Raw genomic sequence first — 6,000 nt, 5'->3', positions numbered from 1 at the left:
CAGATTTTCTGCGTTTCACATGTTAAGCCATTTCTGCTTGTAAATGCGCCCAGGCAAAGTTCACTGTGAACAGTTCATAGGCTTTTCAACCCAAATACAATATTGTTTCTTCTGTTATGTCTAGGTTTGAGACAGATCAAAAGTGAAATTGCCTTTGCATAGGTGTTAAGATATGAAGATTTCAATTGATTCCTGGTTTACTCTTCCCATGTTTTAAGGACTCCTGAGAAGTTTTCCAAAAAGACCTGCAAGATCATCATCTGGGAGGAGGTGTGGTTTCTATAAAGCTGTCCATGGCTTTCACTAGACTACAGGCAAACACAGCAAGCAATAATGTGCCAGAAGTACTCTGCCTTTGACCCCAAAACTGGTTATCTTGTAGCTAAGACCAAAATAAGGGAAAGGGGACAACAGTGGCTTAAGCTTTGAAAACTTGATTCAAGTTCTAGTGCTCCTACAGACTTAATCTGCAACTCTGAGAAAAGATTTACATGTGACTTCTCTTTCTTCTTTTTTTTTTTTTATTTGTAGAAATAATAATAATAAAACTATCTTGACACTAGATAAAAATCTACTAAGGCTCGTGACATACCCAGATGCCAAGCACTGAAGGACATAACCTGGCCAGATGCTTCACTGTCCCTAGGAAAAAAACAGTGAAATGAATTGCTAAGATTTTACTAAATTATTTGGATTTCAAAATCAGCTGTAGACTTTGGGCAACATCATATTTACTTAGAAGTGATACTTCCCCTCAATACAGAGAAATCAAAAGCACGAGTTCTCCTTTTTAACTAACTTTCCTCTTTACAATGTATCATGGCACAAACAATGCGTGTGAAAAGGAGAACTAAGGCAGCCAGTACATTTTTAGCATTTGTTGCTTCTTATGTTGCTACTTTTTAGCACTTTCTATAGCTAAGACACGTCTTTTGCTTTGGACTTTTAGAGGAAGACTACCATGATGAGCCTTAAAAAGAGACACAGCTGCTAAGAGACATCAGTCTCATGCACATAAGCTGTGATTCAGTTAAAGAGAATCCTTAGAACAGCAAGGGAAGCTGTGCAGTTGAGTACATGCATTCATCTGTGAAGCTAAGTAGTGAAATGCTGATGCCTATGTATTATACAGGTTTGAGTCATTACAATTGGGAAGTAGAGAAATTTGTTGAATAGACTTTCCAGTCTGAAAAACTGCTCAACCAGTAGTATGTCAAAGTTATTCAGCCTGGACAGAAGGAATCCCAAACAAAATTTCTGATATTGAATCCAATTTATGGCCAGAGAGGCCAAAGACACTAGCTGACTGGAAAACGAGAGCTCAGAGACAGAGCCAACAGCTCAGACAAGGCGAAAGGAATTTTCAAGGAAGTACAGTTAATTCATAATACAGTATCTACTGAAATCAATAGGGACTTTGCAGCGATGTCCCTGGGCATTAGAGTGCTGCCCTCGGTGAATATCTACTTACCAGCCTGTCCCCTAACTGTTACATTTTACAAAGCTGAACTGCAGTAACTTATTTTGGGTAAATCTTAGAATGGCGACTTTAGTCACCAGTGTTGTGTCTTTGTGGTGCATATGCGCACAGGGTTTCCCAAGTAATTCTGCTAAGGTTTACAGCTCTTAATAGAACATCTTTTATGTCTATCATGAAAATTACTTACTGTAGGAAAGAAAAAGTATGATACTATGGAAGATGTTCTGACCATGAAAGGTCTTTTAGATTTCAGAGCTGTTCTTTTTTCCCCAGAGCTCATTCTTCATGCTGTCTGATCAAATCTTTTCCCTGCCTCCTCACCTCAGAAACTAGCTGTGCTTCCACTGATGTGTAGAAGTTCTTCAGTACCATTCCACGCCTCCACTTCTAGTATCACCTACCATATTGCTTCCCAAACACTATGATGAGCCTCAGCAGTGCAGCATGAACACTGCAGGTGAAACATGGCAAGAACCCAAGGTAATGCACTACGGTGCTGCTGGTCATACTGGCAGCTTCCCCAGAATATCATTTTCTCAAGCAAGGTTAGGAGCTCAAAAGGTTGGGAATTTCCAGTCTAGTGGGTGCAAATAAAGATTACGGCCTCATATATTTGTGGCCATTCAGAACTTCACAGAACTTTGGACAAGCATTCTCAGAAGGCTGACAGAACAAGGTAGGCCAAACGAAAGACCCGTTTAGATGACCGCTTTGCAAAATCCTGATAGACTAACTTCAAAAGGCATTCCTGCAGAAATCACCTTGGTTTCTACTTTTATTAGGCTGGGACTGTCACTACCAGTCTGCCATAAACATTTAAAAACTCATAGCCCTCTCATTTTCAGCTTATAACATAAATAATGGTAACAACATAAAAACATCAACTTGCTAGCCTAGCTTGTGCAGTCCAGATTCATTGTTGTGCCAAGAGGACACAGCTACCACAAAGCTCTCAGTGGAGAAATAGACAGATACATGAAGACAAAGTCATGAAGCTGTTTTCAGTGGCAAGGTATCAAGCATTTTCTAAACTATCACTGTGTTGACAGGTCCACATTTAAACTATGAATTCCACCACTTTCTTCCTCACCTGAATACCAGTGATACGTTACTTTCACTGGCACTAGAATGATGGTGCTATGGTACATGCTGCAACTTCCCAGTGAAAAAATAAACTGAAACACTGCTGATTTATAAGCATGCTGCCTCTATTACACTATTTTTACTAGCACAAGGCGTTTCATCAGGAAGCCAAGGATGGAATGTGTTTTCACTAGTAATTGGCTGCAGCTGCATGCTCTGCAAGCACATCATGAGCACCAGGACCTGCAGCATTATCCAGCTGTTGCCTGGCCTACAGACAGAGGAAAAGGCACTGAGAAAAGCTCTTATTCCTTCCCCTAGTTTTCAAGAAGCCTATGAGCATCACAAACTCGGTAGTAGTTTTGGGAGAGAGAGTGCACAACAGTATTCATCTTGTTAACAGAAGGACTTGTCAGTCATTTATCTACAGCTGGGAGCAATTAGGAAAAAAAATGTGTATGTTTTTTGTTACGACCATTGGACTAGTTTTAACTAGTCCAGTACAGTGGTACATTGGAGCATGTAACAAAAAAAAAACCACCCGTAACACCTTACACTGAAATAAAACAGAGCAAGAACAGGAAACAGAATACAAATGCAAACCCAAACCAAGAAGGAAAATGATGGTGCAAAACCACAGCCTATGTCAACTTTCAGAATGATGGAGGCAAGGAAACTGGCAAAAGTATTACACTGACAGTTGAAGAAACCATGTATTTTAGGGGCTTCCCTAGACCATTTCTGATTTTTGTCAACTGAAACATACACCAGACACAAGAGATGAAAATCCAGATCAGACATAGTAGCTCTATCTTTAGTCATTTGGATAAACAAGCACTCACCATGATTCCAGTAGCTGTGCTATTCTTGTAACTGCAGACAGTGAGCGTGGTATAGACAGAGTCACACTGCCTTCTTTTTTGGAGCTTCAGGTACATGTTTCTGCAGTCCTGCAGCAGGGTCTCTGGGCTGCCCTGCCGCAGAGAAGGGGAACTCACAAACCCTTCTGCTGAAACTGCTCTACCCTGCATGAAGGATGAAAGCCAGACAGTTAGTGCATTCTCTGAGAAACAAACAGGTTTGGATCCCCACCCTTCTTCTAAGGTTTATGTCAGTATTTTTAATTGGTGATTATTCATAGATTTTAAATATGTGTGGATCATGAATTCAGGCCCATTCACAGGAGAAACAAATGGTGTGCCCTCCAGTTGGGGAGTCAGGCAGAACAGCTTTCATGGGAACAGCTGTGGAGGCCTCCAGTACAGCCCAGAGCTTCCTTCTAAGCTGGGAGGTTAAGGCTTGTCACCTTTCAGGCAGCAGAGGAAGTCATGGTGTCTTCCAGAGCACAGACTCCATTGTGAAAGGGGCTCACAGGCCACAGACAGGAACCTTGGTTTTGGTTTTGCCAAAAGAAGCTGGGTCACTACCTCCAGGAGGGGTTCAGTGCTGTGTGCTTTATTTCCAGTAACACCTGAATGTGAAGAACATGCAGTCAATGTGCCAGATCCCATTCCAAGGCACTTAATGTTCCTGTGGCTTATATGAGGGATCCAGCAACCTAAAGACCAGTCCTGAGCACCTCTACCTCTTTGATTCAGACCTACAGAAACAGTATAGATTTTGTGAATTTTAATTGCTTGGACACCCCTTCAAGTTCTCTGTGACTCAGTACAAGGAATTTCAGAGAGCTGAAGCAATTCAGTGAATTAGAAAAAAAATGTACTATCAAATTAAGGAAAGATAATATTAAACAATAATGCTGTAGAAGTAGGGACCATAGTCTGCAGGTTAAAATAATTAAGAACTGTATGTACAGGTTTCTCACTTCATTGCACCACCACATTAGCAGCCCTTTCTCACTTCTCTTTTTTTTTTGTGTTTTGTCTATATTCTACTTTTTTTCTGAGAAAGTTATTGTTTTTACCACTCCCCTGACACCAATTTGGAATAAATAAGAACAATAAATGCAATCAAATATAGCAAAAGCTGTTTAACCACAGCCTCCACAGCAAAAGAGGAAGTAGGCATTGCCAGTAGAAGTAGTAGTTGAAGAATTGTCCAGCGAGCACCTCAGGAATCTGAACAAGACTATGCAGATATTAGTAGCAGCAAGAAACACAAAAAAACCCAACACACACACTCCACCACCACCCCACCTCCCTCAAACAATGAAAAAACAGGTTACAGCTTTTAGAAGCAACTTCAACTTCTATTTTTGCAGAAAAAACAGTAGAAGCAACAATACTCAATTTTTCATACTGACTCCCTGTTGTACCAAGTTTCTCAACTGTTTGATAACCCTTAGTGTCTTTTATTTAATAGATTTAGATTACTTTTATATTATTCTTTTTTCTCAGCAAGCCTATAGAGGGCTGGCTTAAGTCAGGAAAGGTATTGGATACTTGTGTGATTGTGTACAGGCCTTTTACATTCATGCAGCAAAAAGGAGGGAAGGGACCCCAAGCACCTCTTCTGTTGAGATCAGAAGACTGCCATGCTGGGAAACAGATCCTATCCCTACGTACTGCAGTGGATCTATGAAGTCACTTAAACTTTTGACAGGTGTCCAAACAGCCCAAGTTCCTTATTTTTGGAGTTACAAAATTGAGAAATAAGAGATGATTTGCAGAAGTAACAAGTACCAAGAGCTGCAGCTAAGAATGATTGAAGCTTTGAACATATCAAGAGATATATAAAGCTAAACACATTAGGAAGTCTGCATTCAAATGCTGGGAAGCAATGCACCCCAAGCTGAAAGAGAGCAGAAGACTGCTTTGGTCTGCCTTTGTTTTGCACAGTCTCAACAGAAAAAGATACTGAAATAAACTCATTAATAATTGCAAAGCATTTTGTCTCCCAGGTAACAGCACTAGAGATTCCTACAGCATAAGTTAAATAAGTCTTAAAGCCACACAGTCAATAAAGAGGGTAAAATAAGCTATTAAATAAAAATTTGTAATGTTTTCTTGATTTTTTCCTAGCTGAAAGGAATACAGATACTACTGCATTTTTAATAATGAAGACCAGTTACTGTGCAATAATGGATATTTATACTGCTCTCAAGATACTAAAAAATAACTTTTCATCTCGTTAGACATAACCGAATGAAGGATCAATACAGCCTTTTTTTAATAAAAAACAAACCACCCTCCATTTATATTTAGAGCCTAAAACTCTTCAGCTTTCACATATATTTCAGTCACCCATTTCTTACTGATGGCAGAACTCGATCCCTACTGAGAGTGTATTGCTGCACAACACCCAACTAAAAGATGCTATCCTGATCTTCCAAGTAAATGCTGTGGCTTCCGCCCTATTAATACAGGGCTGCCAATTACAACAATTCAGGTATATACGGCCAAAAAATTCCACAGAAATTTGTTCTGGGCCAAAGTGGGAAATCATCTTTTACAAATTAATTAGAAGGTGATGCTATT

Source organism: Falco rusticolus, chromosome 4, assembly GCF_015220075.1.
Source record: "Falco rusticolus isolate bFalRus1 chromosome 4, bFalRus1.pri, whole genome shotgun sequence".
NCBI classification, from domain to species: domain Eukaryota; kingdom Metazoa; phylum Chordata; class Aves; order Falconiformes; family Falconidae; genus Falco; species Falco rusticolus.
This window is presented reverse-complemented; position numbering follows the sequence as displayed.